We start from the raw sequence: 14283 nt of genomic DNA on the forward strand, positions 1-14283 counted from the left end.
TCACCAGAAATAGTTCGACTTTCAAACAGATTTAGCCCTGGTCTGTCGGTTAAGGCGTCTGACTAGAAATCAGATTCTCCATGGCAGCGTAGGTTCGAAACCTACCTACTGCAAACGGCCATTATTTTGCTTGAAATATGTATTTTTTAATTAACAGCTCAGCCCAGAAAATTTTGTCAATTATGGGGATTGAGTGCATAAATTTAAAATATTATGCATACATATGCCCTTATATTTCAAATGGCACATCACCAGAAATAGTCCTACTTTCAAACAGATTTAGCCCTGGTCTGTCGGTTAAGGCGTCTGACTAGAAATCAGATTCTCCATGGCAGCGTAGGTTCGAAACCTACCTACTGCAAACGGCCATTATTTTGCTTGAAAGATATATTTTTTAATCAACAGCTAAGCCCAGAAAATTTTCTCAAATATGGGGATTGAATACATAAATTTATAAAAATATAATGGCCTTATATTTCAACGCATGGCACATCACCAAAGATAGTTCGACTTTCAAACAGATTTAGCCTTGGTCTGTCGGTTAAAGCGTCTGACTAGAAATCAGATTCCCTATGGCAGCGTAGGTTCGAAATCTACCTACTGCAAACGGCCATTGTTTTGCTTGAAATATATATTTTTTAATTAACAGCTCAGCCCAGAAATTTTTCTCAAATATGGGGATTGAGTACATAAATTTATAAAAATATAATGGACTTATATTTCAACGCATGGCACATTAGCAGAAATAGTTTAACTTTCAAACAGATTTAGCCTTGGTCTCTCGGTTAAGGCGTCTGACTAGAAATCAGATTCTCCATGGCAGCGTAGGTTCGATACCTACCTACTGCAAACGGCCATTGTTTTGCTTGAAATATATATTTTTTAATTAACAGCTCAGCTCAGACATTTTTCTAAAATATGGGGATTGAGTACGTAAATTTATAAAAATATAATGGACTTGAAATCAGATTCTCTATCAGCATAGGTTCGAAACCTACCTACTGCAAACGACCATTGTTTTGCTTGAAATATATATTTTTTAATTAACAGCTAAGTCCAGAAAATTTTCTCAAATATGGGGATTGAATACATAAATTTATAAAAATATAATGGCCTTATATTTCAACGCATGGCACATCACCAGAAATAGTTCGACTTTCAAACAGATTTAGCCCTGGTCTGTCGGTTAAGGCGTCTGACTAGAAATCAGATTCTCTATGGCAGCGTAGGTTCGAAACCTACCTACTGCAAACGGCCATTATTTTGCTTGAAATATATATTTTTTAATTAACAGCTCAGCCCAGAAATTTTTCTCAAATATGGGGATAGAGTACGTAAATTTATAAAAATATAATGGACTTATATTTCAACGCATGGCACATCACCAGAAATAGTTCGACTTTCAAACAGATTCAGCCCTGGTCTGTCGGTTAAGGCGTCTGACTAGAAATCAGATTCTCTATGGCAGCGTAGGTTCGAAACCTACCTACTGTAAACGACCATTTGTTTTGCTTGAAATATAATTTTTGTAATTAGCAGCTCCGCCCAGAAAATTTTGTCAATTATGGGGATTGAGTGCATAAATTTAAAGCAATATGCATACATATGCCCTTATATTTCAAATGGCACATCACCAGAAATAATCCTACTTTCAAACAGATTTAGCACTGGTCTGTCGGTTAAGGCGTCTGACTAGAAATCAGATTCCCTATGGCAGCGTAGGTTCGAAACCTACCTACTGCAAACGACCATTGTTTTGCTTGAAATATATATTTTTTAATTAACAGCTCGGCCCAGAAATTTTTCTCAAATATGGGGATTGAATACATAAATTTATAAAAATATAATGGCCTTATATTTCAACGCATGGCACAACAACAGAAATAGTTCGACTTTCAAACAGATTTAGCCTTGGTCTTTCGGTTAAGGCGTCTGACTAGAGATCAGATTCTCCATGGCAGTGCAGGTTCGAAACCTACCTACTGCAAACGGCCATTGTTTTGCTTGAAATATATATTTAACAGCTCAGCCCAGAAATTTTTCTCAAATATGGGGATTGAATACATAAATTTATAAAAATATAATGGCCTTATATTTCAACGCATGGTACATCACCAGAAATAGTTCGACTTTCAAAGAGATTTAGCCTTGGTCTGTCGGTTAAGGCGTCTGACTAGAAATCAGATTCCCTATGGCAGCGTAGGTTCGAAACCTACCTACTGCAAACGGCCATTGTTTTTCTTGAAATATATATTTAACAACTCAGCCCAGAAATTTTTCTCAAATATGGGGATTGAATACATAAATTTATAAAAATATACTGGCCTTATATTTCAACGCATGGTACATCACCAGAAATAGTTCGACTTTCAAACAGATTTAGCCTTGGTCTGTCGCTTCAGGCGTCTGACTAGAGATCAGGTTTTCCATGGCAGCGTAGGTTCGAAACCTACCTACAGCAAACGGCCATTATTTTGCTTGAAATATATATTTTTTAATTAACAGCTCAGCCCAGAAATTTTTCTCAAATATGGGGATTGAGTACGTAAATTTATAAAAATGTAATGGACTTATATTTCAACGCATGGCACATCACCAGAAATAGTTCGACTTTCAAACAGATTTAGCCCTGGTCTCTCGGATAAGGCGTCTGACTTTAAATCAGATTCTCTATGGCAGCGTAGGTTCCAAACCTACCTACTGCAAACGGAAATTGTTTTGCTTGAAATATATATTTTTTAGTTAACAGTTGAACCCAGAAATTTTTCTCAAATACGGGGATTGATTACATAAATTTATAAAAATATAATGGCCTTATATTTCAACGCATTACACATCACCAGAAATAGTTCGACTTTCAAACAGATTTATCCTTGGTCTGTCGGTTAAAGCGTCTCACTAGAAATCAGATTCTCTGTCAGCATAGTTTCGAAACCTACCTACTGCAAACGACCATTTGTTTTGCTTGAAATATAATTTTTGTAATTAGCAGCTCAGCCCAGAAAATTTTGTCAATTATGGGGATTGAGTGCATAAATTTAAAACAATATGCATACATATGCCCTTATATTTCAAATGGCACATCACCAGAAATAGTCCTACTTTCAAACAGATTTAGCCCTGGTCTGTCGGTTAAGGCGTCTGAATAGAAATCAGATTCTCTATGGCAGCGTAGGTTCGAAACCTACCTACTGCAAACGGCCATTGTTTTGCTTGAAATATATATTTTTTAATTAACAGGTCAGCCCAGAAATTTTTCTCAAATATGGGGATTGACTACATAAATTTATAAAAATATAATGGCCTTATATTTCAACGCATGGGCACATCACCAGAAATAGTTCGACTTTCAAACAGATTTAGCCTTGGTCTGTCGGTTAAGGTATCTGACTAGAAATCAGATTCTCTATCAACATAGGTTCGAAACCTACCTACTGCAAACGACCATTGTTTTGCTTGAAATATATCTTTTTTAATTAACAGCTAAGCCCAGAAATTTTTTTCAAATATGGTAATTGAATACATAAATTTATAAAAATATAATGGCCTTATATTTCAACGCATGGCACATCACCAGAAATAGTTCGACTTTCAAACAGATTTAGCCCTGGTCTGTCGGTTAAGGCGTCTGACTAGAAATCAGATTCTCCATGGCAGCGTAGGTTCGATACCTACCTACTGCAAACGGCCATTGTTTTGCTTGAAATATATATTTTTTAATTAACAGCTCAGCTCAGACATTTTTCTAAAATATGGGGATTGAGTACGTAAATTTATAAAAATATAATGGACTTGAAATCAGATTCTCTATCAGCATAGGTTCGAAACCTACCTACTGCAAACGACCATTGTTTTGCTTGAAATATATATTTTTTAATTAACAGCTAAGCCCAGAAAATTTTCTCAAATATGGGGATTGAATACATAAATTTATAAAAATATAATGGCCTTATATTTCAACGCATGGCACATTAGCAGAAATAGTTCAACTTTCAAACAGATTTAACCTTGGTCTCTCGGTTAAGGCGTCTGACTAGAAATCAGATTCTCCATGGCAGCGTAGGTTCGATACCTACCTACTGCAAACGGCCATTGTTTTGCTTGAAATATATATTTTTTAATTAACAGCTCAGCCCAGAAATTTTTCTCAAATATGGGGATTGAGTACATAAATTTATAAAAATATAATGGACTTATATTTCAACGCATGGCACATTAGCAGAAATAGTTCAACTTTCAAACAGATTTAACCTTGGTCTCTCGGTTAAGGCGTCTGACTAGAAATCAGATTCTCCATGGCAGCGTAGGTTCGATACCTACCTACTGCAAACGGCCATTGTTTTGCTTGAAATATATATTTTTTAATTAACATCTCAGCTCAGACATTTTTCTAAAATATGGGGATTGAGTACATAAATTTATAAGAATATAATGGACTTATATTTCAACGCATGGCACATTAGCAGAAATAGTTCAACTTTCAAACAGATTTAGCCTTGGTCTCTCGGTTAAGGTGTCTGACTAGAAATCAGATTCTCCATGGCAGCGTAGGTTCGAAACCTACCTACTGCAAACGGCCATTATTTTGCTTGAAATATATATTTTTTAATTAACAGCTCAGCCCAGAAAATTTTGTCAATTATGGGGATTGAGTGCATAAATTTAAAATATTATGCATACATATGCCCTTATATTTCAAATGGCACATCACCAGAAATAGTCCTACTTTCAAACAGATTTAGCCCTGGTCTGTCGGTTAAGGCGTCTGACTAGAAATCAGATTCTCCATGGCAGCGTAGGTTCGAAACCTACCTACTGCAAACGGCCATTATTTTGCTTGAAAGATATATTTTTTAATCAACAGATAAGCCCAGAAAATTTTCTCAAATATGGAGATTGAATACATAAATTTATAAAAATATAATGGCCTTATATTTCAACGCATGGCACATCACCAAAGATAGTCCGACTTTCAAACAGATTTAGCCTTGGTCTGTCGGTTAAAGCGTCTGACTAGAAATCAGATTCCCTATGGCAGCGTAGGTTCGAAATCTACCTACTGCAAACGGCCATTGTTTTGCTTGAAATATATATTTTTTAATTAACAGCTCAGCCCAGAAATTTTTCTCAAATATGGGGATTGAGTACATAAATTTATAAAAATATAATGGACTTATATTTCAACGCATGGCACATTAGCAGAAATAGTTCAACTTTCAAACAGATTTAGCCTTGGTCTCTCGGTTAAGGCGTCTGACTAGAAATCAGATTCTCCATGGCAGCGTAGGTTCGATACCTACCTACTGCAAACGGCCATTGTTTTGCTTGAAATATATATTTTTTAATTAACAGCTCAGCTCAGACATTTTTCTAAAATATGGGGATTGAGTACGTAAATTTATAAAAATATAATGAACTTGAAATCAGATTCTCTATCAGCATAGGTTCGAAACCTACCTACTGCAAACGACCATTGTTTTGCTTGAAATATATATTTTTTAATTAACAGCTAAGCCCAGAAAATTTTCTCAAATATGGGGATTGAATACATAAATTTATAAAAATATAATGGCCTTATATTTCAACGCATGGCACATCACCAAAGATAGTTCGACTTTCAAACAGATTTAGCCTTGGTCTGTCGGTTAAAGCGTCTGACTAGAAATCAGATTCCCTATGGCAGCGTAGGTTCGAAATCTACCTACTGCAAACGGCCATTGTTTTGCTTGAAATATATATTTTTTAATTAACAGCTCAGCCCAGAAATTTTTCTCAAATATGGGAGTAGAGTACGTAAATTTATAAAAATATAATGGACTTATATTTCAACGCATGGCACACCACCAGAAATAGTTCGACTTTCAAACAGATTTAGCCCTGGTCTCTCGGATAAGGCGTCTGACTTTAAATCAGATTCTCTATGGCAGCGTAGGTTCCAAACCTACCTACTGCAAACGGAAATTGTTTTGCTTGAAATATATATTTTTTAGTTAACAGTTGAACCCAGAAATTTTTCTCAAATACGGGGATTGATTACATAAATTTATAAAAATATAATGGCCTTATATTTCAACGCATTACACATCACCAGAAATAGTTCGACTTTCAAACAGATTTATCCTTGGTCTGTCGGTTAAAGCGTCTCACTAGAAATCAGATTCTCTGTCAGCATAGTTTCGAAACCTACCTACTGCAAACGACCATTTGTTTTGCTTGAAATATAATTTTTGTAATTAGCAGCTCAGCCCAGAAAATTTTGTCAATTATGGGGATTGAGTGCATAAATTTAAAAAAATATGCATACATATGCCCTTATATTTCAAATGGCACATCACCAGAAATAGTCCTACTTTCAAACAGATTTAGCCCTGGTCTGTCGGTTAAGGCGTCTGAATAGAAATCAGATTCTCTATGGCAGCGTAGGTTCGAAACCTACCTACTGCAAACGGCCATTGTTTTGCTTGAAATATATATTTTTTAATTAACAGGTCAGCCCAGAAATTTTTCTCAAATATGGGGATTGACTACATAAATTTATAAAAATATAATGGCCTTATATTTCAACGCATGGGCACATCACCAGAAGTAGTTCGACTTTCAAACAGATTTAGCCTTGGTCTGTCGGTTAAAGTATCTGACTAGAAATCAGATTCTCTATCAGCATAGGTTCGAAACCTACCTACAGCAAACGACCATTTGTTTTGCTTGAAATATAATTTTTGTAATTAGCAGCTTAGCCCAGAAAATTTTGTCAATTATGGGGATTGAGTGCATAAATTTAAAACAATATGCACACATATGCCCTTATATTTCAAATGGCACATCACCAGAAATTGTCCTACTTTCAAACAGATTTAGCCCTATTCTGTCGGTTAAGGCGTCTGACTAGAAATCAGATTCTCTATGGCAGCGTAGGTTCGAAACCTACCTACTGCAAACGGCCATTGTTTTGCTTGAAATATATATTTTTTAATTAACAGGTCAGCACAGAAATTTTTCTCAAATATGGGGATTGACTACATAAATTTATAAAAATATTATGGCCTTATATTTCAACGCATGGCACATCACCAGGAATAGTTCGACTTTCAAACAGATTTAGCCTTGGTCTGTCGGTTAAGGCGTCTGACTAGAAATCAGATTCTCTATCAACATAGGTTCGAAACCTACCTACTGCAAACGACTATTGTTTTGCTTGAAATATATCTTTTTTAATTAACAGCTAAGCCCAGAAATTTTTTTCAAATATGGTAATTGAATACATAAATTTATAAAAATATAATGGCCTTATATTTCAACGCATGGCACATCACCAGAAATAGTTCGACTTTCAAACAGATTTAGCCTTGGTCTGTCGGTTAAGGCGTCTGACTAGAAATCAGATTCCCTATGGCAGCGTAGGTTCGAAACCTACCTACAGCAAACGGCCATTGTTTTGCTTGAAATATATATTTTTTAATTAACAGCTCAGCCCAGAAATTTTTCTCAAATATGGGGATTGAATACATAAATTTATAAAAATATAATGGCCTTGTATTTCAACGTATGGCACATCACCAAAAATAGTTCGACTTTCAAACAGATTTAGCCTTGGTCTGTCGGTTAAGGCGTCTGACTAGAGATCAGATTCTCCATGGCAGTGCAGGTTCGAAACCTACCTACTGCAAACGGCCATTGTTTTGCTTGAAATATATATTTAACAGCTCAGCCCAGAAATTTTTCTCAAATATGGGGATTGAATACATAAATTTATAAAAATATAATGGCCTTATATTTCAACGCATGGTACATCACCAGAAATAGTTCGACTTTCAAAGAGATTTAGCCTTGGTCTGTCGGTTAAGGCGTCTGACTAGAAATCAGATTCCCTATGGCAGCGTAGGTTCGAAACCTACCTACTGCAAACGGCCATTGTTTTTCTTGAAATATATATTTAACAACTCAGCCCAGAAATTTTTCTCAAATATGGGGATTGAATACATAAATTTATAAAAATATACTGGCCTTATATTTCAACGCATGGTACATCACCAGAAATAGTTCGACTTTCAAACAGATTTAGCCTTGGTCTGTCGCTTCAGGCGTCTGACTAGAGATCAGGTTTTCCATGGCAGCGTAGGTTCGAAACCTACCTACAGCAAACGGCCATTATTTTGCTTGAAATATATATTTTTTAATTAACAGCTCAGCCCAGAAATTTTTCTCAAATATGGGGATTGAGTACGTAAATTTATAAAAATGTAATGGACTTATATTTCAACGCATGGCACATCACCAGAAATAGTTCGACTTTCAAACAGATTTAGCCCTGGTCTCTCGGATAAGGCGTCTGACTTTAAATCAGATTCTCTATGGCAGCGTAGGTTCCAAACCTACCTACTGCAAACGGAAATTGTTTTGCTTGAAATATATATTTTTTAGTTAACAGTTGAACCCAGAAATTTTTCTCAAATACGGGGATTGATTACATAAATTTATAAAAATATAATGGCCTTATATTTCAACGCATTACACATCACCAGAAATAGTTCGACTTTCAAACAGATTTATCCTTGGTCTGTCGGTTAAAGCGTCTCACTAGAAATCAGATTCTCTGACAGCATAGTTTCGAAACCTACCTACTGCAAACGACCATTTGTTTTGCTTGAAATATAATTTTTGTAATTAGCAGCTCAGCCCAGAAAATTTTGTCAATTATGGGGATTGAGTGCATAAATTTAAAACAATATGCATACATATGCCCTTATATTTCAAATGGCACATCACCAGAAATAGTCCTACTTTCAAACAGATTTAGCCCTGGTCTGTCGGTTAAGGCGTCTGAATAGAAATCAGATTCTCTATGGCAGCGTAGGTTCGAAACCTACCTACTGCAAACGGCCATTGTTTTGCTTGAAATATATATTTTTTAATTAACAGGTCAGCCCAGAAATTTTTCTCAAATATGGGGATTGACTACATAAATTTATAAAAATATAATGGCCTTATATTTCAACGCATGGGCACATCACCAGAAATAGTTCGACTTTCAAACAGATTTAGCCTTGGTCTGTCGGTTAAGGTATCTGACTAGAAATCAGATTCTCTATCAACATAGGTTCGAAACCTACCTACTGCAAACGACCATTATTTTGCTTGAAATATATCTTTTTTAATTAACAGCTAAGCCCAGAAATTTTTTTCAAATATGGTAATTGAATACATAAATTTATAAAAATATAATGGCCTTATATTTCAACGCATGGCACATCACCAGAAATAGTTCGACTTTCAAACAGATTTAGCCCTGGTCTGTCGGTTAAGGCGTCTGACTAGAAATCAGATTCTCCATGGCAGCGTAGGTTCGAAACCTACCTACTGCAAACGGCCATTATTTTGCTTGAAATATATATTTTTTAATTAACAGCGCAGCCCAGAAAATTTTGTCAATTATGGGGATTGAGTGCATAAATTTAAAATATTATGCATACATATGCCCTTATATTTCAAATAGCACATCACCAGAAATAGTCCTACTTTCAAACAGATTTAGCCCTGGTCTGTCGGTTAAGGCGTCTGACTAGAAATCAGATTCTCCATGGCAGCGTAGGTTCGAAACCTACCTACTGCAAACGGCCATTATTTTGCTTGAAAGATATATTTTTTAATCAACAGCTAAGCCCAGAAAATTTTCTCAAATATGGGGATTGAATACATAAATTTATAAAAATATAATGGCCTTATATTTCAACGCATGGCACATCACCAAAGATAGTTCGACTTTCAAACAGATTTAGCCTTGGTCTGTCGGTTAAAGCGTCTGACTAGAAATCAGATTCCCTATGGCAGCGTAGGTTCGAAATCTACCTACTGCAAACGGCCATTGTTTTGCTTGAAATATATATTTTTTAATTAACAGCTCAGCCCAGAAATTTTTCTCAAATATGGGGATTGAGTACATAAATTTATAAAAATATAATGGACTTATATTTCAACGCATGGCACATTAGCAGAAATAGTTCAACTTTCAAACAGATTTAGCCTTGGTCTCTCGGTTAAGGCGTCTGACTAGAAATCAGATTCTCCATGGCAGCGTAGGTTCGATACCTACCTACTGCAAACGGCCATTGTTTTGCTTGAAATATATATTTTTTAATTAACAGCTCAGCTCAGACATTTTTCTAAAATATGGGGATTGAGTACGTAAATTTATAAAAATATAATGGACTTGAAATCAGATTCTCTATCAGCATAGGTTCGAAACCTACCTACTGCAAACGACCATTGTTTTGCTTGAAATATATATTTTTTAATTAACAGCTAAGCCCAGAAAATTTTCTCAAATATGGGGATTGAATACATAAATTTATAAAAATATAATGGCCTTATATTTCAACGCATGGCACATTAGCAGAAATAGTTCAACTTTCAAACAGATTTAACCTTGGTCTCTCGGTTAAGGCGTCTGACTAGAAATCAGATTCTCCATGGCAGCGTAGGTTCGATACCTACCTACTGCAAACGGCCATTGTTTTGCTTGAAATATATATTTTTTAATTAACAGCTCAGCCCAGAAATTTTTCTCAAATATGGGGATTGAGTACATAAATTTATAAAAATATAATGGACTTATATTTCAACGCATGGCACATTAGCAGAAATAGTTCAACTTTCAAACAGATTTAACCTTGGTCTCTCGGTTAAGGCGTCTGACTAGAAATCAGATTCTCCATGGCAGCGTAGGTTCGATACCTACCTACTGCAAACGGCCATTGTTTTGCTTGAAATATATATTTTTTAATTAACATCTCAGCTCAGACATTTTTCTAAAATATGGGGATTGAGTACATAAATTTATAAGAATATAATGGACTTATATTTCAACGCATGGCACATTAGCAGAAATAGTTCAACTTTCAAACAGATTTAGCCTTGGTCTCTCGGTTAAGGTGTCTGACTAGAAATCAGATTCTCCATGGCAGCGTAGGTTCGAAACCTACCTATTGCAAACGGCCATTATTTTGCTTGAAATATATATTTTTTAATTAACAGCTCAGCCCAGAAATTTTTCTCAAATATGGGGATTGAATACATAAATTTATAAAAATATAATGGACTTATATTTCAACGCATGGCACATCACCAGAAATAGTTCGACTTTCAAACAGATTTAGCCCTGGTCTGTCGGTTAAGGCGTCTGACTAGAAATCAGATTCTCCATGGCAGCGTAGGTTCGAAACCTACCTACTGCAAACGGCCATTATTTTGCTTGAAATATATATTTTTTAATTAACAGCTCAGCCCAGAAAATTTTGTCAATTATGGGGATTGAGTGCATAAATTTAAAATATTATGCATACATATGCCCTTATATTTCAAATGGCACATCACCAGAAATAGTCCTACTTTCAAACAGATTTAGCCCTGGTCTGTCGGTTAAGGCGTCTGACTAGAAATCAGATTCTCCATGGCAGCGTAGGTTCGAAACCTACCTACTGCAAACGGCCATTATTTTGCTTGAAAGATATATTTTTTAATCAACAGATAAGCCCAGAAAATTTTCTCAAATATGGAGATTGAATACATAAATTTATAAAAATATAATGGCCTTATATTTCAACGCATGGCACATCACCAAAGATAGTCCGACTTTCAAACAGATTTAGCCTTGGTCTGTCGGTTAAAGCGTCTGACTAGAAATCAGATTCCCTATGGCAGCGTAGGTTCGAAATCTACCTACTGCAAACGGCCATTGTTTTGCTTGAAATATATATTTTTTAATTAACAGCTCAGCCCAGAAATTTTTCTCAAATATGGGGATTGAGTACATAAATTTATAAAAATATAATGGACTTATATTTCAACGCATGGCACATTAGCAGAAATAGTTCAACTTTCAAACAGATTTAGCCTTGGTCTCTCGGTTAAGGCGTCTGACTAGAAATCAGATTCTCCATGGCAGCGTAGGTTCGATACCTACCTACTGCAAACGGCCATTGTTTTGCTTGAAATATATATTTTTTAATTAACAGCTCAGCTCAGACATTTTTCTAAAATATGGGGATTGAGTACGTAAATTTATAAAAATATAATGAACTTGAAATCAGATTCTCTATCAGCATAGGTTCGAAACCTACCTACTGCAAACGACCATTGTTTTGCTTGAAATATATATTTTTTAATTAACAGCTAAGCCCAGAAAATTTTCTCAAATATGGGGATTGAATACATAAATTTATAAAAATATAATGGCCTTATATTTCAACGCATGGCACATCACCAAAGATAGTTCGACTTTCAAACAGATTTAGCCTTGGTCTGTCGGTTAAAGCGTCTGACTAGAAATCAGATTCCCTATGGCAGCGTAGGTTCGAAATCTACCTACTGCAAACGGCCATTGTTTTGCTTGAAATATATATTTTTTAATTAACAGCTCAGCCCAGAAATTTTTCTCAAATATGGGAGTAGAGTACGTAAATTTATAAAAATATAATGGACTTATATTTCAACGCATGGCACACCACCAGAAATAGTTCGACTTTTAAACAGATTTAGATTTGGTCTGTCGGTTAAGGCGTCTGACTAGAAATCAGATTCTCCATGGCAGCGTAGGTTCGATACCTACCTACTGCAAACGGCCATTGTTTTGCTTGAAATATATATTTTTTAATTAACCTCTCAGCTCAGACATTTTTCTAAAATATGGGGATTGAGTACATAAATTTATAAGAATATAATGGACTTATATTTCAACGCATGGCACATTAGCAGAAATAGTTCAACTTTCAAACAGATTTAGCCTTGGTCTCTCGGTTAAGGTGTCTGACTAGAAATCAGATTCTCCATGGCAGCGTAGGTTCGAAACCTACCTATTGCAAACGGCCATTATTTTGCTTGAAATATATATTTTTTAATTAACAGCTCAGCCCAGAAATTTTTCTCAAATATGGGGATTGAGTACGTAAATTTATAAAAATATAATGGACTTATATTTCAACGCATGGCACATCACCAGAAATAGTTCGACTTTCAAACAGATTTAGCCCTGGTCTCTCGGATAAGGCGTCTGACTTTAAATCAGATTCTCTATGGCAGCGTAGGTTCCAAACCTACCTACTGCAAACGGAAATTGTTTTGCTTGAAATATATATTTTTTAGTTAACAGTTGAACCCAGAAATTTTTCTCAAATACGGGGATTGATTACATAAATTTATAAAAATATAATGGCCTTATATTTCAACGCATTACACATCACCAGAAATAGTTCGACTTTCAAACAGATTTATCCTTGGCCTGTCGGTTAAAGCGTCTCACTAGAAATCAGATTCTCTGTCAGCATAGTTTCGAAACCTACCTACTGCAAACGACCATTTGTTTTGCTTGAAATATAATTTTTGTAATTAGCAGCTCAGCCCAGAAAATTTTGTCAATTATGGGGATTGAGTGCATAAATTTAAAACAATATGCATACATATGCCCTTATATTTCAAATGGCACATCACCAGAAACAGTCCTACTTTCAAACAGATTTAGCCCTGGTCTGTCGGTTAAGGCGTCTGAATAGAAATCAGATTCTCTATGGCAGCGTAGGTTCGAAACCTACCTACTGCAAACGGCCATTGTTTTGCTTGAAATATATATTTTTTAATTAACAGGTCAGCCCAGAAATTTTTCTCAAATATGGGCATTGACTACATAAATTTATAAAAATATAATGGCCTTATATTTCAACGCATGGGCACATCACCAGAAATAGTTCGACTTTCAAACAGATTTAGCCTTGGTCTGTCGGTTAAAGTATCTGACTAGAAATCAGATTCTCTATCAGCATAGGTTCGAAACCTACCTACAGCAAACGACCATTTGTTTTGCTTGAAATATAATTTTTGTAATTAGCAGCTTAGCCCAGAAAATTTTGTCAATTATGGGGATTGAGTGCATAAATTTAAAACAATATGCACACATATGCCCTTATATTTCAAATGGCACATCACCAGAAATTGTCCTACTTTCAAACAGATTTAGCCCTATTCTGTCGGTTAAGGCGTCTGACTAGAAATCAGATTCTCTATGGCAGCGTAGGTTCGAAACCTACCTACTGCAAACGGCCATTGTTTTGCTTGAAATATATATTTTTTAATTAACAGGTCAGCACAGAAATTTTTCTCAAATATGGGGATTGACTACATAAATTTATAAAAATATTATGGCCTTATATTTCAACGCATGGCACATCACCAGGAATAGTTCGACTTTCAAACAGATTTAGCCTTGGTCTGTCGGTTAAGGCGTCTGACTAGAAA

The sequence above is a fragment of the Cylas formicarius genome, unplaced genomic scaffold, assembly GCF_029955315.1.
Source record: "Cylas formicarius isolate icCylForm1 unplaced genomic scaffold, icCylForm1.1 PGA_scaffold_26__1_contigs__length_5699629, whole genome shotgun sequence".
In the NCBI taxonomy this organism is placed as follows: domain Eukaryota; kingdom Metazoa; phylum Arthropoda; class Insecta; order Coleoptera; family Brentidae; genus Cylas; species Cylas formicarius.